This window comes from Spermophilus citellus (assembly GCF_964194105.1).
Source record: "Spermophilus citellus genome assembly, chromosome: 1".
In the NCBI taxonomy this organism is placed as follows: domain Eukaryota; kingdom Metazoa; phylum Chordata; class Mammalia; order Rodentia; family Sciuridae; genus Spermophilus; species Spermophilus citellus.
This window is the reverse complement of record NC_138182.1, coordinates 117,181,169-117,203,657: the sequence shown is the minus strand read 5'-3', so window position 1 is coordinate 117,203,657 and position 22,489 is coordinate 117,181,169. Positions and strand designations below refer to the sequence as shown.

Here is a 22,489-nt window from a genome sequence, read left to right as displayed (position 1 = left end):
ATAAGAGGCACACAGTCACCTGGGGAGCACGCAGGCCTGATCTGCACAGGAGCATAAGCCCCTCTCGCTGCAGCCCACCCCAGCCTGCCCCTGGGATCCCTGCACATTCTGGTTGTCACTCTTGAGCAGAGTGCTCTCTTCCAACCTATCACAGAATGAGGTTGGAGCCTGACTGTGGACATTTAACCTCACATTATAGTTCCTGGATGGGATAAACCTTCTGCACCCAATAAGGTTTTTTGAGCAGAGTGAAGTGTCCTAGGGCTGCCCCATGAACTTGGACAGCAGCAACCACCTTGCCTTGCACCTGTGCCCTTTAGACCTCAGAGTTTCCAACTGTGAATGGTCACTGCAATCTTTTTAAAGATTCTTTTGGGGTATAAATGTTGTAGCATGTGACACAGACCATACCCTGGGTTATGTACCTCCTTGCTATATCATAATTGTGTTGTTTGCAAAGATTATACATCATCAGTTAAACATTGAGTCAATTTATGTGCAAATCTTAAGTGTACAATAGAGTAAGAATTTTTTTAAGTTGTCAGTTAAAAAATTCCACTTTTCCTTAGAACAAGTACATTTTACTCATTCATTTTGAATTAAATTGAATTTGACCATATTTTTTGAAGTGCAGACAGTGGTGCTAGTGAAGTGTCACTTTCTGTGTGCACTGGGTGTTTCATTGTGGACTAGAGAGACCATGTTTTCCCAGGAGTGCAGGAGAAGGAGCATAGTGAGGCTCAGCCTTCACCAGGAAGCCAGCCCATTGAAATTGAGGCACCAGAGTCTTTAAATAGCTCAGAAAAATCACACTCTTTTGTTTGAATTCCATTTTGCACTGATTGTTTTAAGGCTAAGTGATTAAGAGGTTACTATCTGGAGCCCAAAAGCAATGATCTTATAAAGTCACAGTGTGAAAAATGCTACTAAAATGTGTTCAAATCAGAGTTTTTTTAGGTTGTATGTCTCAGGTGTTCCTAAGAAATAGCTTGATGGCTTAGAGATGTGTTTCTCTTTTCATATCTTTTACATGCATGATTGACAAATTGTATAATTTTAATTAAAAGCTTTTCAAAGAAGTTCTGGGACTTTCTAACCAGAGGTGGCAGGGAATCCTTGTGCATTTCTGCAAACCAATCCCCAATATCTTAAATATTCCATTTCTACAAAAAATTTTGTAAGAGTTTTTGAAAGCACTTATATAAATCTATTGCAGTGATTTTTAAATTGAGCACTTTATAAAGTGAAAGACAACCGGTATGCCGCTTGTCTGGAGGAAGAGATCTTTCCAGACCTCATCTTCTTGTCCAAAGTTGTGGCTTGGTGCAGGCAGGGAGGCATATGCCCTCAAACAGCCACTGAGCTGCTAGGCAGTTTCTGTCCAGCCAAGTGAACCCAATGTCAAGCTGAGAAGTGGACGTGAGCACACCTCATCTGCTCTTTCCAGGTAGGTGTGTGATGTGAGTGCTTACCTAGTGTATACTTTTTTGCCTCTGTGCTTACCTCTTTGCCCAGATTCTGACTCTAATGAGCTGTGCCCATTACCCAGGTATCTAGTGACATCTGCAGAAAGGACATCAAGGCAAGAACCTTACATTTATCTGGTGCCACATAGAGTTAATTTTGCTCAGTGGGGACAGGCTCCACAGTGTGACAGATCAGGGCTTGTTAGACAGTGTGGCCTCCACCTGAGGGGGCATGCCCTGAGGGCCACTGCATTCTCTATCTGTGTGTCAAGCATGCCTTTTTCCTCTGAATTTGACCTCAAAATTCACAAGTGCACTTTATGTTTTATTACATTCAGCAATGCTCTTGGAAAAAGGCAAGGTTGTAGTATAGGTCAACATTCTCAAAACAGCCAACACCATGGGATTTTTACCCAGTTTTGCTAAAATAAATTATTTTGTGTGTTTTTCTGCTCCCTGGCAGGTCTAGGAATTGTGCACTGTACCACTGTTCCAGCTACTTTCAATCGATTGGTGACATCAGGGGGGCAGAAGACAACACAGTGAGTGCTGGCTCTGTCAACTGTACCAGCATCCTGACTGCAACCAACTACCTAAGGGCCTAAATCAATAGGAAAGGGATTTCCAGGAAAAGCAGTATTCGGAGCTTGGGAGGTCAGCATGCACAATGTGTGTGATAGTAGGAGCATCAGCTGAGGCTCTCTTCAGACCCGTCACTACAAAGCCAATCACTTATTGGGTAAAGCTGTAGGAGAAATGAGAGGCTGTCAGTTTGTGAGGTCTTCAGTGCTCAGCTTGTCCAACTCTACTGTGGCCTGCTAAAGGTTTAAAATTACGTCTTCCTCCCTGTCCAAGCTCTGGGGTGCTGGTCACAGGCTTTAAGTGAGTGCCATTTTAAGTTGTTCCACTCAGACTGAGAGTCTGAGCCATGACCTAATGGGGCAGAATGGTGATTACTGTTCACTTCCGGGTTGGAGGTACTGTGTCTGACCTAGGATGATGGTGAATGTGGGACCATAGAATCTGTGCCAGTTTTGGTTTCCTTTCATGGGAGCTATGGTTTAGAATTTCACCTAAAAAGGAAGCAATATATGCACTGGATGAAGAGGGTGAGGGACTCCCTAGGATTGAGGACCCAGGAAGCTCCTCTCAGCACGTCATTACCTCCTTGAGGTAAGGTTCCATGTGCAGCGTGCCCTTCTCTGGGAGTCTATAGGTGAGTTCCTCTGCCCTGGGGGGAGAGGGTCACAGGAGTCAGGACTGCTGGTTTTCCTAGGGGTCTGTTTTCCCTGGTGGGAGTCAGAAACCTAACCATGTAACCACCACACATGTTCCAGGGCTTTGAATTCTGTCCCCATTTATTAAGGGAGGAGAAGGACACATTTTTTCCCACACCAGGGGTGCCTGAGGTCATTGCACAGAGTCAGGCTCCCTGAGTTACTCAACTGCATTGATGATGCCTGATCAGTTTGCTTTGGTTTCGATTTCTCTCCTTTGCAAGTGGCAGGTTATATAGTCTCTGTTTGTGAAAATATTGATACATTTTAATTTTATATAATATTTATGTATATTTTATGTTAGTAAATGATAAAAATGTAGCATTACCAGCATGTATTTCATGCATTCATGACATTCTAAATGTTTCTTAAATGTGGGGGGTATTTATAGTCACATGCTTTTTCTTCAAGTTTTATCAAATGCTTGCAAATCTCCAAACATGTTTTCAATGCATTTACTAAAAAAAATGATTTTTGTAGAAGTTTACCCATGTAGTTCAAACCCGTGATGTTCAAGGATGAGCTGCATTTGCTATTTTCTAAATCCTGTCGGGGGTTCTTTGGGGTGTTCTTTTGTTCCTCTGAGCTCAGGAACTTGTGACTCTGGAAGAAGCAGAGGTTGGAGCTTCCAGATGTGTGCCTTTCCTGTCTGGAATGACAGCGCACAGGGGTGGATACGGATGAAGATGTCAGGCACGTTTCCTGAGCAGACCTGCTCTACCTCTCCACATGTGACATTTACTTAAAACACCGTTTCCTTTTCTATAATTTGGAGATAATAATCATAGCAGAGCCTCCACATCACTGTTTAGGGCTTAGGTGAGTAAAAAAAAAACCTGCTCTGTGCTCCCCTAAGCCTGGCGAGGAGTCCATATTCCAGCATCAGCAGGTGCCACTACTGGTGTTGACACCTCTCCTCAGGTGCAGTAGAGATGGATGGGAGCAACCGCAGCACCCAGAGCCACTTCATCCTCCTGGGTTTCTCTGACCGCCCCCACCTGGAGAGGGTCCTCTTTGTGGTCATCCTGGTAGCCTACCTGCTGACCCTGGTGGGCAACAGCACCATCATCCTGGTGTCTCGGCTGGACCCCTGGCTCCACACACCCATGTACTTCTTCCTCACCCACCTGTCCTTCCTGGACCTCAGCTTCACCACCAGCTCCATCCCCCAGCTGCTCTACAACCTGAGTGGTCATGACAAGACCATCAGCTATGTGGGCTGCGTGGTCCAGCTCTTCCTGTTCCTGGGCCTGGGTGGAGTGGAGTGTCTGTTGCTGGCCGTCATGGCCTATGACAGGTTCGTGGCCGTCTGCAAGGCCCTGCACTACAACTCTGCCTATCCATCCACAACTCTGCCTGGGCTTGGTGTCAGTGGCCTGAGGCTGTGGGATGGCCAGCTCCTTGGTCATGTCTCCAGTGACCCTACAATTACCCCGCTGCGGGCACAACAAGGTGGACCACTTCCTGTGTGAGATGCCAGCCCTGATCCGCATGGCCTGCGTCAACACAGTGGCCACAGAAGGCACTGTCTTTGCCCTGGCCATGGGCATCGTGCTGTCTCCCCTGGTCTTCATCTTGGTGTCCTACGGCCACATCGTCAGGGCTGTGTTCAGAATCCAGTCGTCCTCAGGAAGACACAGAATCTTCAACATCTGTGGCTCCCACCTCACCGTAGTCTCCCTGTTCTACGGGAACATCATCTACATGTGCATGCAGCCAGGAAGCAGGTCCTCCCAGGACCAGGGAAAGTTCCTCACCCTCTTCTACAACATCCTGAACCCCCTAATCTACACCCTCAGAAACAAGGAGGAGAAGGGGGCACTGAGAAGGCTGCTGCTGGGGAACAGAAAGGGGGGCAAGGAGTGAGGCCCTGGACTGCCCAGCATCCAGCCTCAGGGTCAGCTGCAGTGGGTCCACTGCTGGCCTCTGACCTGTGGAGCAGAACTGGTCTCAGCCTGTACTCCCTCAGCATCCTAGCAGGGCTGCCCTTCTGGAAACCTGTTTATGGACAGTGTTGTGTGTTTTATGAGAGAACAGCACAGGGTCTGTCACCCACACTCAGATGTGCAGACCTCACCCCACCAGCTCCTATCAGGGCCTCGCTGGAAGCATCCCCTCTCTGAGTCCTGCTTCTGTAGCTTGTTGTTAGTTCACATTGTGCTCTCACATAGGCATGTTATCTAGAATCCCCCAGCTCTCTCTGGGCTCTTGTTGTGAACCACTGTCTCTTCCTGGATGGCATCAAAGGCTGAGTTCAGTGTGGTTTGGTGTTTTCTCTCCCATATTGCACCACAGGCTTACATGGGATTTCTGCCCTTTGTTGTCAGATTGATGAGTATGGTGGGTTCACAAGTTTAAGAGGATAACTATAAGATGGGCCCATTGGCTGATACCCCCCCCCCATGCTTTCTTTGCCAAAAAGCAATTTCCCTGCAGCCCTCCCTGCCCTAAGTGGACAGGATATGTCAAATTCATCAGCAAACTACCTGTTATCTGCATGGAAATGCAGATAGGAATTAGCATTGATGAGAGGAACCCAAGAGAGTTTGAAGGGAGTGACTTTTGTGACACTTTTCCCAGACCAGATTCTGAAAGATAAGCATAATTCCTCCTAACCATAAAACCAGTAAGAATGTATAGTTAAGAATCCAGGCTGGGCACAGTGATGCACACCTGTAATCCCAGCAACTCGGGAGGCTGAGGCAGGAGGATCACAAGTTCAAAGACAGCCTCAGCAAAAGTGAGGTTGTAAACAACTCAGTAAGACCGTGTCTCTAAATAAAATACAAAAGAGAGCTGGAAATGTGGCTCAGTGGTCTAGTGCCCCTGAGTTCAATCCCAAGTACAAAAAAAAAAAAAGTAACCAATTAGAACTGGTCAGCATGGGCCAAGGTGACGTAGGGTTTCAATGACAGTGGGGACTTGAAAGTTTTATGTCACCCTGTTTTCAATATAAAGTCAAGATCTGAACCTGGACTGGTCTTTCTGGAAACTTCTCTGGGACCCCAATAAAACTGGAGTGCAGGAATGGTACACTGTCCCTCTCCTCTCTGAGTGGACTGAGTCTCTCACTTGAGAGTGTCTCCTTCCCCATTTTTCTATCCCTTCAGTAAAGTCATGCCTGTTTCTCTGACTGACATGCCTGAAACCTTTCTGATGTGATCACAGAGTTAGGTTTTGAAAGTTCGTAGTCTTTCCCGTGCCTCAGTTTCCCTGAAGGCCCCACACCTGTAACATCTTCTTCCCCAAACTTGGTCATTGTTTCTGATATCTGGATTCATGTCTGGATTAACACTCTGGATTCATAAAGATTTTCACATGTGACATTGATTTTGAATCATTTACATCTTGAAGCATGATGATTTTGTAGTTGTGTTTTAATTTTGTTTGTGAGAAGCACCTGGTGTTTGCCAGGTTCCCACCTGGTGCTCCCAGTTCATCTCACCTCTGTGCTTGTGAGAGGCCAGTGTGACTGGCATCCTTCCCACTGTACCCACTTGGTGCTTGAGATGTGGAGGTTGCATCAGGAGATTTGTTCAGGAGAAGAGAACCAGGATTTACCCAGGGCCTCTCTGACTCCAATCCCTGAGGTTCCTACTGCACAGCAAACTTTCAAAGTGTGAAACTTCTACAGCCTTGGACAGGTGGAGACTCCCCAGGGCTCCTCCACTTGCTGTGCACACAGAACCCCTGAGAGCTGGGAGGCACACTCTGATTCAGGGGTCCTGGGAGGGCTGAGGGTCTGCACTTCCCTCATCCCCCAGGTGACATTCACTCCTGGGACTCAGGTCACAGTTTGAGGACCTAGGAGCAGGTCACCTTTGCCCTGAGGGCAGACACCTCTATGGAAGAGCCAAGACAACATCACAAGACCAGGGAAATGAGGTGTGAGAAGATGGCACAGGCTCCTCTGCCACCACAGCCCTTCTCAGCCCTGTGCCTCCCAGACCTCCTTGGCCTGTGCTGTCCCCACCCCACCTCTCATTTCCTCCTTTCACCCCACAAGTCACCAGCCCCAGGGTGGGATTAAGTGGAAGCAAACCAGATCTCCCTGGATGGGATTCAGGGGAACCCAGGTGTGAATATGCAAGTCCCCTGTGCAAAGGATTAAGGATGTGGCCAGGCTGAGGGTGAATGGGCAACTGGGGATCCCTGTGAGACTCTCCCCAGAATGAAACCCAGGAATCCTGCTGGAGCTCAGCCAGCCCTGGGAGGGGTTCCTGGGAATGGGGAAGAGCTCCTTGGACCCCTGGGGAACTCTCCTCTTTTTGGAAGGAGCTCACTGGTGCTCTGAGTGGACTCCATGCTCCTTGTCCCCAGGTATCTGGGAATGTCCAAACTTTCTGCTTCCAAAGTATGTGCCTGAAAGAACAAACATCACCAATTTTGACCTTATACACTGGATTGTTTTTCCTTCTTGGAATTTTGGAAGCAGAAACAAGACTAAGTTCCAATTGAGCAGCCAAAGACGCTTTTACTCTTTCTCCAAGAGATGAAGAGGTGCTCACTGAGGACAGTATGTCCCTGAATATGCCTCAATTTTCTGCCCCCTCATTGTTTTTATCACCCTTTGGCACCTTCATCAAGCTTTCTTTGGTGGTCTTGGTGTTTGGTTGTCAGGGTGACTGGGTTGTGATAGCTCCTGTGATAAGTGAGGGTCCAGGCCACCAGGCAGGGAAGGGCCTGAACTTGAAAAACTGTTTTATTCTCAGGGTTGTGACTTTGGGCTGTGGAAGGTGTGACTCACCAGGCCCCACCCTCTCCTTCCCTGAAGGAGAAGACTTTGAGTCTCCCAGAAACCCTGTGATTTTATGGACAGTGGCCTCCTGTGTTTGTGGGTCACTAGAAGAGTTTATAGTCCATGTTGCTGGGACTTGGGGGCTCATATGAATTACACACAGAATCGACAAAATAGAAGCCAAACAAAGTCTACAGACAATAATAATTTTATGTGAAGCATGTAGATGTGATAACACATCAACATTAGTATGAACATTAGAACATTAACTAATATATAAGAACATATCATATATATGATAACTTATAATGACATAAATTGTGGTTAATATCTATATCATTCATATTAACATGGATTTTAATGTATTCCATTAAACTCATTAATTATTTTTATATTTCTTTATAATGATCACTATATTAAATTAATTTTACTAATAAACATCTTACTAGAAATTAATTACATATGTGAAATCACATCATAATTCTCTTGGTCATCTCTGCTCCAGTGTGTGCTAGTTAGCATGGAGCAACACAACAGAGAGAATCAGGTGATGAACCCAGCCTAATTCCACCTTACGATTGGGAGCCATCTTGTCACAAAGTCATGAAAAGTTAATTTCTGTTTTACTATAAATTACACCAATTTCTAAACTTGTTTGGAATTCCTGCCCATGACTTCAACTCTCCCATGCCTGGCTTTCCCTGCCCATATAACAACCCTCTCTGAAACCTTAGTGGCAACTGATAAATCCTGGCTCACCTTGACCAGATAACAACCCTTCTGAAACCTCACCAGCACCTCATAAATTCTGATGTTGGGATCTGAATTTATTCCCTACTTCGAAATATCATGCCATGCAGATCACTAACTGCTATCTGCCTTTGTATTATGCTTGTCAAAATCTTGTTAACTATAAATTCTCAAGATACCTCCCCTTTGCAACTTTTTGTGCTATAAAACCTTGCTCCTGAAGAGCTGGGGGGCTGCTCTCTAGCCCATGTTAAGAGAGACAGCCACTGATCAGCTCTCTTTGTGTACACAAATACAAGTTTGCTTTAATTGACTTAAAATTGGAGTCAGAGGTCTTTTCTTTGAATCAGGGTTCAACACAGGGACAGTCACGCTCACTTCTTCCTGGGGTTGAACACTTCACATACTCTTCCTGTAGCCCCCAGGACCTACTTGTCTCTCAGGCTGTAGGTGATGTGATTGCACATTGGGAGTGATAATGGTGTAGAAGGCAGCTAGATTCTCATCCTCTGCTGATAAGCCAAGACTCCCAGGCCTGAAGAAGCCAGAATTAGATAGGCAGATAAGCAAGGATCAGATCCAGAGAATGGAGAGATTGAAATGGTAATTCCTTCAGAGCCCTTCCCCCTCCTCTTATCAATTACCTGCCTCTGCTCCAACCTATTGCTAGGGTAACCTGTCCAAGGGATTGTCACTCCATACAGGGAGTTGTTAATTACACCCCCTTCCTGACTGAATCCCTCCTCCCTGGCCCCTCCAGCCCACCTGTTCCCACTTAAAGATTATAGCTATCTCAAGGAATCTGCAAGCTAGGACAGGAAAGAGTAACCCCGCAGGAAAATACCCTCTACCTCAGACCACAAGGCAACTCAGAGGCTACCTAGGGATACTGGATACTATAGGCTTTAGATTTCTGGGAATGGGGAAATGGCTAAGCCTTTTTTTACAGCCTCATTAAAGGAACTCTACACCAAGTAACCACTGCCCTGATATGGGAACCAAAACATTGTGAAAGTTTTCAGACATTGAAAAGGGGACTTACTTCAAGACCCTGTGCTCAACTTACCTATGAAGCAAAATTTACCCTGTTTGTCACTGAGAGAGGAGGAATAGCCCTAGGAATGTCACACAAGAGAATGGACCTACTCAACAGAAAGTAGCTTATCTCAGTAAGAAGCTTAACATAGTAGCTTTGGTCTCAAAAATAATGGAAAATAAGGTATCATAATTTTTGACATCCAGACCTGTGGGTTAACTAGCAAAAATGGTTAAAATGTCTTGGGCATGAGGTTTCTGCTCAGAACAGTGGTTTTCCTGAGCTCTTTCCAGATCTTAGCCAGGACTTACATTGAAATGTAAATGGGAGAAAACTGCAGGTTTAGTGGGAGACTAATCTGAGGCCCAAGGAAGGGGGGGAAGGAAAAATGTCTTTTACCTGAACTTTTACTAGACTAAACCAACAAGTTAATTGTACAGTAATTTACTAAAATTGTTACCAGCCGTGTCTTTTTTTTTTTTTTTTTTAGGTAGGAGTCTTGATTTTTCTTAGATTCTGTATTTTTTTAGCTCATAATTTTGATTCTACAAACCTAAAATAAAGTTTTTTGATCAGTCCTATATTTTATACAACCAAAGAGGGTTTTAAAAATTTATTTATTCATTTATTTAAACATTTATAACATCACCATGGAGATTCACCTTGGGAAAGCTACAAGGCCTTCACTTTTGGTTGTGTGCATACTGTGTATTGTGTTTTCTCTCCACATGTGTGTGCATCCATACATTATGAATAGATAGATAAGGAGTGCTCATAAATTTTTAAAAAAGGATCCAAATACCTTAATTCACATGATTTAAGAAGGTTCAGTTTAGATTGGGTAAACAAATAAAAGTAAAGATATCTTTGAAATTACTTAACCCACAAGTCTCTCTAGTTGTTCAAGGAACTAATAAAATATTGATATTTATAAAAGTTAAATATCCATTGTTTCTGGGACTTTTCTTCAACAAGGGAGAGATGGCTAATACTGGTCAATACACTTGTCTGATATTTTGGTAAAAATAAGTAAGTTAATTTTGAGTTGGGATTTCTCATAAATGTGTTTGTTAGACATCTGATTAATTTACAAGATTACAATGTAAACTGTTGAATTATAACATCAAGTTCTCTTAAGTCCTTAAATTCCATTGAGTAGCATTATTGGTGTTTTTACAAATTGAAAAATAAGAAAAGAGTTTAAAATTGCTTTGTCATCACTGAAAACAAGGTTACTAACAGTTTAAAATCGCAACAGATATAATTCTATATAAGGGAAAATTGTGTATGTTTTCATAACATGGTTAACAGTTGTGATTCTGTTTACAAAGGGGCCCAAAAATTTCAACTGTGTTTTTAATTAGAGTACTGTAAATAACATAAAGTATTTCTTCTCATTAAAATGGAGTCTAAATTTAGAAATTTACAAGGATTGTTTCAAAATGTGAACAGAAAAGGGAGTTAACAGATGGGAAAGAGATATTAAAAGGTTCTAGATATGAAAACTTTATTCAATAGAAGGAAAAGTAGGTGTTTTGGGGTAAGAAAGTCATCATTTGATGAAATAAAGAAAAAGAGTTAAAGTAAGTGATAAAGAACATCTGTGTAAATAAAGAGCAAATTTCAACAAGTTTGTATGATACTAAGTTGGTTATTTACATATATGGAACAATAATTCAAAGCTATTTAAGTTTTTTCCCTAAGGTCAAATGTTGATACACTAAAGATTAATCTATATATTAAAGTGACAAGAAATTTCTTAAAACATTAATTTCCTAACATGGTGTCTGTTAAGTTTTATTTCTTAGAACATCTAATTTTAAAGAAATTAAGATTTATAGAACTGTGGTTAAACAACTGTTATTTTGGAATATTGCATTTTTACAAAGTCTAGATTTTTCTTTAAAAGTTAACAGTTAATATAAAAACATCAATGCAATTGTAGTGCTATTACTCCTCTTTGTATATTAACTGTGTTCATATCTTCCAGATATGAAAGTGTTTAATGTAGAAGAATTAAATATATATATATTTAATTAACACAAGCTTGATATACATGTAAATATCAAGCTTGTGTTCTCCAAATTAAAGTTGTATGGTAATTTTAGACTTATAAGGATTACAAATTTTATTGGGGATTTATTTATAACACTTACTGATCCATAACTGGGCTTGTTAACTTTTATACTGGTGTAAAATTTCAATATATTTTGAAGTAAATGAGAGACTAATCAATAAAAGCATTTGCTACTTCTATACAAAAAAGGTTAAAAGCTCTCAGCTTTTCTTTAATTTACTTTTAAATGTAATATATTATGCTAGCTAAAATTCATGTGGACTCAAGAAAACAATATATGTAAACTTTACAAAATGATATTTAAGAAGCAAAAATCAGCTTCAAAACTACAACACTTTACTTAAGATTTATGAAGAGCCCAACCTTACCTGAGATAAGGCTCTGCCCACCCACCTTATTACACAGCAGAATGACTCCAAAGTAGGCCACACTTCAGTTAATTGAAATTGTGTTAAAAGAATTGATTTTGTTGTAAGAATTACTGTGGTCTCAAACAGGAGATTGTTAGATCATGCACCAGTGATCAAAATGAAGCAAATTAAATGCAGCTGAACGATGTTTTATTGAGATTCACTCCTGGGCAAGACCCTCCAATTCAACAGAGCAGGTCTGGGGGAATCATGCCCAGGCTCAGCCAGATTGGAATTTTATTGAGCATAGGGCAGAAAGGGAGGAATTGGGACAGGAAAGAGAGGTTGTTCAAGTCCCTTGTCCTCCTGGGGTTGGTTAAGGAATCTTGCTGAGATCTGTGTCCTTCCAGGATTGATAAGGAGACCCTGCTGATTGACAGGTGGTCATATCAGGTATCATCACTGCATGTCTATTGGCATTGATTGGTTGTTCTTTCACACACACAGGTTGCCTGATGCTTTTGTTCCCTTAGCCACCTCAAATTGACCTAAAAAGGATATAATGTATAACTCAGCAAAAATTCAAGGTAGCTATTACATGAACTAAATATGTTTTTACGTTTGTGAATTTCATTTTGCATTCTCTTTATAAATGGTGTAACTGTTGCCTTTTAATATTTTGCAGAGGTATTGCTTCAAGAACACACAACCTGGATTAACTTAAGATAATAAACCACACCCACAGGACACATAAGAAAATACAGACCCCAATTAATAAAAGGGGTCAATGACTGTAAGATTATAGACATTGAAGTTAAAGCCCAGTACTCTTACTTTAAGATGGGTGAAACTGACTTGCTGGATGTTTAAGATGAGGACTTAAAAAGTAGAGTTAAATTAAAAGGGCCAAGAAATCCAATATTTGGCTCTTGCATTCTAAATCAGTCTGAATCCAGAGAACAAGGGAACTTCTCTGAAGAGCTTTGCAACTCTGGGCCACACAACCTCCTGATCAGGGAGATTAATGTGACCACTGGAGAACAAAAAGCCAATTGGTGCACTTGCTATGAAGAGGAGGAGGGTCATTGGAGAAGGTAGACATCTATGATACTTCCAAGAGAACTCACATAGTCAGCAAGAATGTGAACCATTCTAGCACAAATGGCACTAACAGAGATAAGAAGCTGCTCTCAAGATTCACAATAGTGACTCCCATGGAAACTCACCTGACTCTTAACAGTAGATCGGAAGTCAATTTTGACCAGCATGATTTTGAATATTTAGCAAAAACAGTTAAACCAAAACACAGCCATTTCTTGGCATTAAAAAAAGAAAGAAAGAAAGTTAAATGTAACTTAAGATATATACACTTGTGTTACCCCCAAGAATAAGTAAAACTTGAAGCTACAAAAGATTATAAGAGATTCTTAGGAAGAATGCCTGATAACTATCACGAGAAATTACCAGAGTCAGAAGTTTTTAATTAGTTTAAGGCCTATATTTATTCCTAACCTACACAGGTAAGCTTAATAGATCCCTTTATTTCTGTTACTTAGGGATAGTATGATTATCTAGCGATAAGTAACAGAAATAAAGAGATCTCTACTAAACATAGAAGTCATACAAGTAGAAAGACTTTACAAAATTAAATGACATTAAGTAACTTAACTACATCTTAAAAGGGTAAACCTCTGTGACATTAAAAGTTAAATGTTGTGCTTTAATTCCTGATAACAGACAATGTTAAAGATTTACATTCCCAAATAAAGGCCTTGTTCTCTCCAGTCTAGTTATGGAGACAACCTAACCCTCAAACCTCTGGGTGAAAGACATTCTATTATTTTCATAATATTCATTGACATGTTCTAGATGTTGCAACATTTATTTTGTATTAATCTCATTTTAGTACTCATGTCTTTTTGTTTATCTTTTATAGAAGCACCTGCCCTGAAATAACTTTACAAACTAGTCTTCCCCAAACAGACTTCAATTCAACCTGACTTGTAAAAGAAAACTTCAAACTGCTTGCGGCATCTCACATTGTCCCTCTCAGCTCAAAGCAGCCAGATGATCATTGTCCCTTTTCCTCACAGGAGTAAGAAGTTTCTAAAATTAGAGGGGAAAATGAAGCCAGAATTCGGAATATAGGCAAGAGTCAGATATACAGGATGGAGAAATTGAAATGTTAATTCCTACAGAGCCCTTTATCCAACCTTATCAAGAACCTGACCCTGCTTCAACCTATTGCTAAGGTAACCTATCCCAGAAATTGTCACTCCCTACAGGGAGTTACTAATTACATACCCTTCTTGCCCAGATCACTCTTCCATGGCCCCTCCAGACTGGCTTCCCACCTTTTGGCCATCCCACCAAGCATTTCCTGGGCCTAGTCACATACACAATAAGGAAAAAGGGGAAGGGAGCAGAACAAAGGAAGCCTAAGACACATAAAAAGGAAAAACACCCTTACTTCTTGCCATACCAGGATACCAGCTATAGCCCCCTTCTCCCTCCTGGAGAAGTCTGTTACCCCCTTTTTAAGTAAACCCTGCTTTATATTCTTGTCTTGGAGCGCTTCTCTAATGTTATAGTTCAACATGTGAAGGAGCAGAACTCATCACTTATGACTGGCAGTATCACTGAGTTAAGTGTAAGCAAAAGGTGTATGGTAGAGTGCCACCAGAGTTAAATGTGTAGCACACGTGGTGAAGTCCTTTCTCCTTCCCTCTTTTGAGTGCATATGGAAGACAGCAAAAAGGACCTATCCACAGGACACAGTGATGCCAAGGAAAGGAACAAGGAGAAACAGGCTTGTGCTCACAAACACCATGTGTCATAGACCCAGGTGTCCCCACAGGCCAGGGGCAACATGGCAGGAACTTCACAGAAGAAATGATTGATGACCCTGGACCTGCAGTAAGGAAGATGAAGGGCATAAAATCATCTTCCCATGCATCATGTTACTCACATGTATAGGATGGTGGAGGGGAAAACAGATGGCCACAAAGTGGTCATAGGCTATGGCGGCCAGGATTAAATCTTCTGAGCTGGCCATGGTCCAGAATAAGAAGCTTTGCACACCAGAGCCTAGGAAAAAGATGCTCTTCTGGCCAGAGAGGAAGTTGATGGCCATCTTGGGGACCATTTAGGAGATATACAGCAGGTGCATGAGGGAGAGCTGGCTGAGGAGAAAGTACATGGGGGTGTGGAGCCGGGGTCCAATTGGCTTTTTGTTCTCCAGTGGTCACATTAATCTCCCTGATCAGGAGGTTGTGTGGCCCAGAATTGCAAAGCTCTTCAGAGAAGTTCCCTTGTTCCTTGGATTCAGACTGACTTAGAGTGCAAGAGCCAAATATTGGATTTCTTGGCCCTTTTAATTTAACTCTACTTTTTAAGTCCTCATCTTAAACATCCAGCAAGTCAGTTTCACCCATCTTAAAGTAAGAGTACTGGGCTTTAACTTCAATGTCTATAATCTTACAGTCATTGACCCCTTTTATTAATTGGGGTCTGTATTTTCTTATGTGTCCTGTGGGTGTGGTTTATTATCTTAAGTTAATCCAGGTTGTGTGTTCTTGAAGCAATACCTCTGCAAAATATTAAAAGGCAACAGTTACACCATTTATAAAGAGAATGCAAAATGAAATTCACAAACGTAAAAACATATTTAGTTCATGTAATAGCTACCTTGAATTTTTGCTGAGTTATACATTATATCCTTTTTAGGTCAATTTGAGGTGGCTAAGGGAACAAAAGCATCAGGCAACCTGTGTGTGTGAAAGAACAACCAATCAATGCCAATAGACATGCAGTGATGATACCTGATATGACCACCTGTCAATCAGCAGGGTCTCCTTATCAATCCTGGAAGGACACAGATCTCAGCAAGATTCCTTAACCAACCCCAGGAGGACAAGGGACTTGAACAACCTCTCTTTCCTGTCCCAATTTCTCCCTTCCTGCCCTATGCTCAATAAAATTCCAATCTGGCTGAGCCTGGGCATGATTCCCCCAGACCTGCTCTGTTGAATTGGAGGGTCTTGCCCAGGAGTGAATCTCAATAAAACATCGTTCAGCTGCATTTAATCTGCTTCATTTTGATCACTGGTGCCTGATGTAACAATCCCCTGTTTGAGACCACAGTAATTCTTACAACAAAAATCAATTCTTTTAACACAATTTCAATTAACTGAAGTGTGGCCTACTTTGGAGTCATTCTGCTGTGTAATAAGGTGGGTGGGCAGAGCCTTATCTCAGGTAAGGTGGGCTCTTCATAAATTTTAAGTAAAGTGTTGTGGTTTTGAAGCTGATTTTTGCTTCTTAAATATCATTTTGTAAAGTTTACATATATTGTTTTTTGAGTCCACATGAATTTTAGCTAGCACAATATATTACATTTAAAAGTAAATTAAAGAAAAGCTGAGAGCTTTTAACCGTTTTTGTAGAGAAGTAGCAAAATGCTTTTACATTTAACAGTGTTAAACTTTAAATTGATTAGGCTCTCATTTACTTCAAAATATATTGAAATTTTACACCAGTGTAAATAGTTAACAAGTTCAGTTATAGATCAGTAAGCAATATAAATAAATCCCCAGTAAAATTTTTAATCCTTATAAGTCTAAAATTATTATACAACTTTAATTTGGAGAAAACCAGCTTGATATATATATATCAAATATATATATATATTTGATTCTTCTACATTAAACTCCTGTATATATGGAAGATATGAACACAGTTAATATACAAAGAGGAGTAATAGCACAATTATATCAATGTATTTATACTAACCAAGTTAACTTTTAAAGAAAAATCTAGAGTTTGTAAAAGTGCAATATTCCAGTTGTTTAACCACAGTTGTATAAATCTTAATTTCTTTAAAATTAGATGTTCTAAAAAATAAAACTTAACAGACACCATGTTAGTAAATTAATGTTTTAAGAAATTTCTTATCACTTTAAGATATAGATTAATCTTTAGTTTGTACCAGTACATCAACATTTGACCTTAGGGAAAAAACTTAAATAGCTTTGAATGATTGTTCCATATATGTAAATATCCAACTTAGTATCATACAAACTTGTTGAAATTTGCTTTTTATTTACACAGATGTTCTTTATCACTTAATTAAACTCTTTTAGTTTATTTCTTCAAATGATGACTTTCTTACCCCAAAACACCTTCTTTTCCTTCTATTGAATACAGTTTTCATATGTAGAACCTTTTAATTTCTCTTTCCCATCTGTTAACCCCCTTTTCTGTTCACATTTTGAAACAATCCTTGTAAATTTCTGAATTTAGACTCTATTTTCATGAGAATAAATACTTTACATTATTTATAGTACTCTAATTAAAAACACAGTTAAGGTTTTTGGGCCCCTTTGTAAACAGAATCACAACTGTTTACCATGTTATGAAAACATACACAATGTTCCATTATATAGAATTATATCTGCTGGGACTTTAAACTGTTGGTAACCTTGTTTTCAGTGTTGAAAAGCAATTTTAAACTCTTTTCTTATTTTTCAATTTGTAAAAACACCAATAATGCTACTCAGTGGAATTTGAGGAGTTAAGAGTACTTGATGTTATAATTCAACAGTTTACATTGTAACCTTGTAAATTAATCAGATGTCTAACAAACACATTTATGAGAAATCCCAACTCAAAATTAACTTACTTATTTTTACCAAAATATCAGACAAGTGTATTGACCAGTATTAGCCACCTCTCCCTTGTTGAAGAAAAGTTCCAGAAAAAATGGATATTTAACTTTTATAAATATCAATATTTTATTAGTTCCTTGAAGAACCAGAGAGACTTGTGGGTTAAGAAATTTCAAAATATCTTTACTTATATTTGTTTATCCAATCTAAACTGAACCTTCTTAAATCATGTGAATTAAGGTATTTGGATTCTTTTTTTAAAAATTTATGAGCACTCCTTATCTATCTATTCATAATGTATGGATGCACACACATGTGGACAGACAACACAATACACAGTGTGCACACACAGAAAAGTGAAGGCCTTATAGCTTTCCCCAGGTGAATCTCCATTGTGATGTTATAGATGTTTAAATAAATAAATACATAAATTTTTAAAAACCTCTTTGGTTGAATAAAAAAATAGGACTGATCAGAAAAACTTTATTTTAGATTTCTAGAATCAAAATTATGAGCTAAAAAAATACAGAATCTAAGAAAAATTAAGACTCCTACCAAAAAAAAAAAAAAAAGACACAGCTGGTAACAATTTTAGTAAATTACTGTACAATTAACTTTTTGGTTTAGTCTAGTAAAAATTCAGGTAAAAGACATTTTTCCTCCCCACCCCCTCCTTGGGCCTCAGATTAGTCTCCTACTAAACCTGCAATCTTCTCCCATTTACATTTCAATGTAAGTCCTGGCTAAGATCTGGAAAGTGCTCAGGAAAACCACTGTTCTGAGCAGAAACCTCATGCCCAAGGCATTTTAACCATTTTTGCTAGTTGGTAACCCACAGGTCTGGATGTCAAAAATTATGATACCTTATTTTCCATTATTTTTGAGACCAAAGCTACTATGTTAAGCTTCTTACTGAGATAAGCTACTATCTGTTGAGTAGGTCCATTCTCTTGTGTGACATTCCTAGGGCTATTCCTCCTCTGTCTTTCTTGATTTGCTTCCTTACCGTTTCCCTATCTTTCCTCCCTAGCATGACCACTCTGATTATGTGTAATTTACTAAATGCAAATAGATGAATATTACCAGACGGTCTATAGTCCACCTAAGCCCTTAACTACCCCCAAGTACTCCTGTCTATTCTCTTGTTAATGTCCACCTGCATTTGAGCAACCCTCCAAAGAAGCTAAGATATACTAAACTCCACACCATCAAATCGCCCACCCTTAACATAAAATCCTAAGTTCAAACCTCAATTCTCTATATGTCATCAAAATATGTAGGCCTTTAATGAAATTAATGAATTTACCTTAAATCACAATTAAATTCAACATCTCTAAACATTGTCTTCCAACATAAAGGAGAGATCTTGGAGCTATACAAAACCAAAACAAATTTATCGGAGAAAACAGAAACACAGCAGTCAAACAGAGTTGGAAAGTTATGTGAGCACCATGAAAAGACAAGGGAAAAAAGGATTACAAACAATGCAGGATAACTTAAATTTACAGGAGAACCTAGAGATATCAGAAAAATTGACAGATAAAGAACTCAAGGCATCCCTGACTCAGATGGAATGGAATCTTAAAGAAGTCATTAGACAGCAAGTCCAAACAATGAAAGAATACTTTGAAAATGAATTACATAAACAGATTCAAGAAGCAAAAATCAACTCTACCAGGAGATAGAGATTTTAAAAAATCAAACAATAATCCTAGAAATGCAGGAAACCATAAACCAAATCAAAAACTCAAATGAGAATATTACAAGTAGACTAAATCAAGTAGAAGTCTGAACATCAGATAATGAAGACAAAGTATATCAACTCGAAAAGAGAATAGTCAAAGCAGAAAGGCTGGTAAGAAACCAGGAGCAAAACATCCAAGAGATATGGGATGTCATAAAAAAACCAAACTTAAGAGTCGTTGGGATAGAGGAAGGTATAGAGGTCCAGACCAAAGGAATGAGCAATCTGTTGAATGAAATAATTTTAGAAAACATTCTAGACATAAAAGATGGAATGGATTGCCAAATCCTGGAAGCCTACTGGACCCCAAACATACAAAACCATAATAGACCAACTCCAAGACACATTATTATGAAGATATCCAACATACAGCTTTTGTTAAAAGCCACAAGAGAACGGAGGCAGATTACATTCAGGGGTAAACCAATTAGGTTAATGGCTGATTTTTCATCATAGACATTGAAAGTGAGAATATCCTGGAACAACATATTCCAAAGGCTAAAAGATAATGGATTCCAACCAAGAATATTGTATCGAGCAAAATTAAGCTTCAAGTTTGACAATGAAATTAAAAGATTTCATGATAAACAAAAGTTAAAAGAATTTGCAGCCAGAAAACCAGCACTGCAAAGCATTTTGAGAAAACACTACAAGAAGAGGAAATGAAACACAGCACCGAAAACCAACAGTGGGGGGTAACTCAATAAAGGTGGGAAAAATAATCAAAGAGGAAAAACAAGCCAAATTAAAATAAATAAAGAAAGAAACAAAAAATAAATAAACATGACTGGAAGTACAAACCATATATCAATAGTAACCCTAAATGTTAATGGCTTAAACTCACCAATTAAGCGACATAGGCTAGAAACTTGGATTAAAAAAACAGATCCATGAAGTCTTAGAGTTCTATTTTCTTCTTTTCCAGTAGGCGGAGCTGTGCCCTCCAAGCCGAGCTTCTGCCCTCTATGTGCCGGCAGCAATCCCTGTAAGGGGACTTCTCTTCCCCTAATGGTCCTCTCTCTAATTTTGTTAGTCCAGAGCCATTTCTCTTCTCCGGCCCCTCCCCCCTTCCTTCTACCAGCCAGCCAGACCCCACTCACCTCTCATGGGAGGTGATCTCCAAGGATCTGGATACACTTGCAGCCCCACTGCATGCCCTATTTACCAAACGACTAAGCACTCTCTGTCATTCATCCAGACCCCAGGGCTGTGGAGTGGTGATCTGGGAACTGACAGTTTAATTTGTTAGGACCCCTTTGGTGGCCACGCCCCAGGGAACTGGCCTCTAAGGCCTTGGGTGTCGCCACTGGTGGTAGGGGGAGTTGGGGATCGGGAGTCCCTTCTGCTTCCCTCGACCCCTACAGTCAGGCCCACGACACTGGCGGTAGTGGGAGTTGGGGGTCGGAGTCCCCTCTGTTTCCCTCGGCCCCTACAGTCATGCCCATGGAACTCTGGGGCAAGATTTTTGAGGTTTCCCAGCTGTATGTTTCTGGTGGGGGTGGGAGTCACTCACCTGCTAAAGCTGATTCGGCTGGGAAGGGATCCCGTCTGCCGAACTCTGGTGAAATCAGCTCTCTGCTATGGCGGGCCCCAGACTCCTTGCTGGAGTGTCTGATGGGAGGGGTGGGTCTGGCCTGTCTCTGGTCTCTCCCAGTCTCGGTGGGTTTCAGTTCTGGTTTGCTGTTTCATGAAGGCTTGGTTAGCAACCTCTTCATAGGGTCTCTATGCCGCACAATGCTGAACACCCTCCTACTGTGCTGGTCACCAGGCAAATCTGGTGGCCTGGACCTCCACGCAGCGAGGCCAAGATTTACCCATCTGGGGCAAGCTGTCACCTCCAATAATCCCAAATTCCCCAGCAGGTCTCACTTCAGTGGAATTTCACTGGCAGTTTCTCAGCAGGTAGAATCTGAACATTCTAATGCGTCTCTCTGTCCACATGATTGAGGAGGTACTGAAAGCACTGCCTCCCCACCCGCCGCCATGTTGAGTCTTCAACTTTGAGGTTTTGTAATAAAGTGAGATTTGGAAGCACAGTGGTTTCTACCAGGTAGCTCGAAACACTGTCTAGGAGATCAAACTGGAAAAATCCCTTCACATTTTTCTCTCTTGTCAATGTCTTTGTTTTTAATTTTTGGTATAAGAGGCTGAACCTAGTGATGCTTAAACAATGTGCCACATCCTCAGCCCTTTTTTATGTTTTAAATTTGGAGACAGGCTCTCACTAGGTTGCTCAGGGCCTTGCTAAATTGCTGAGGCTGGCTTTAATCCTTCTCCCTCAGCCTCCTAAGCTGCTGGAATGACAGGCATGTGCCACCAACCCTGACAGTTGTCAACTCTTTAAGCTAGACTAATTGGAGGGACGTTCTGGGAACTCCATGGAAGTATGCATGCAGAAGTTTGCTCCCTGTTGCATGGGTACCAGTGACAGACAGGACGATCTCTTCCTATCCTGCAAACCACCCATTGGTACACCAGGGAAGGGTATATTTCACATCACCTGTGGGACTTAACTGTGACCTGGATCTCATCATATATAAAGAAAATATTCACCCTTTGATTTTCTGAATCTGTCTTTTTCACAGAGTATGATGTTTTCTTGTTTCATCAATTTACTGTCAAATGCCATAACTTCATTTTTCTTTATGGCTGAGTAAAACTACATTGTATATGTATAGCATATTTCCTTTATTTATTCATCTCTTGAGAGGCACCTGAGTTGTTCTTACAATATGGGTATTGTGAATTTTCCCACTATAATCATTGATTTTCCTACAGACTTTTGATGAACTTCCACACAGCTTTTGAAGTGGTTTCATTAATTTACAGTCCCATTAACAATGCATGAGTGTATTTTGCCCATATCTTCACCAGCATTTATTATTACTTATATTCTTGATAATGCCCTTTCTTACTGGAGTGAAATGAATTTTTAGTTTTCTATTTCCTAGACTATTATGGATGTGGGACTTTTTTTTTCATGTATTGTTGGCCATTCTATATTTACTTTTGAGAAATGTCTGTATGGTTTTTGCCCATTAATGCATTTGTTTATGTGGCTTTTGGTGGTAAATATTTTGATTTTTTTTACATATTCTGGATATTAGAAGAATAGCTGGTGAATATTTTCTCTCTTTTTGGAGGCTATCTCTTCATACATTTTTTAAAAAAAATTTTTGATATGCAGAGCTTTTTAATTGGATGCTGTCCCACTGATTGACTCTTGCTTTTATTTCTGAAGCACTAATATTTTGGTTAAGAAAGTTAATACCTATCATGATACTTTGGAGTGTACAGCCTATGTTTTATTCTAGCATTTTAAAGTTCCTGGGGGTAATTTTTTGATATTTATTGCACTTTGAGTTTTTTTTTTTTCAGAGTAGGA

The 22,489-nt window shown here is 40.4% G+C and overlaps 2 pseudogenes across 2 annotated transcripts in view; one reads left to right on the top strand and one right to left on the bottom strand.

The window, feature by feature from the left end:
* Positions 1-22,489, bottom strand: part of LOC308647923 (olfactory receptor 2T3-like) — a 668,743-nt pseudogene that overhangs the window by 454,126 nt on the left and 192,128 nt on the right. The gene's annotated exons all lie outside the window — the stretch shown is intronic.
* On the top strand, positions 3,676-4,609 carry LOC308655850 (olfactory receptor 2W3-like; annotated as a pseudogene). Its single transcript has one exon. The product of its transcript is annotated as an olfactory receptor 2W3-like (transcript).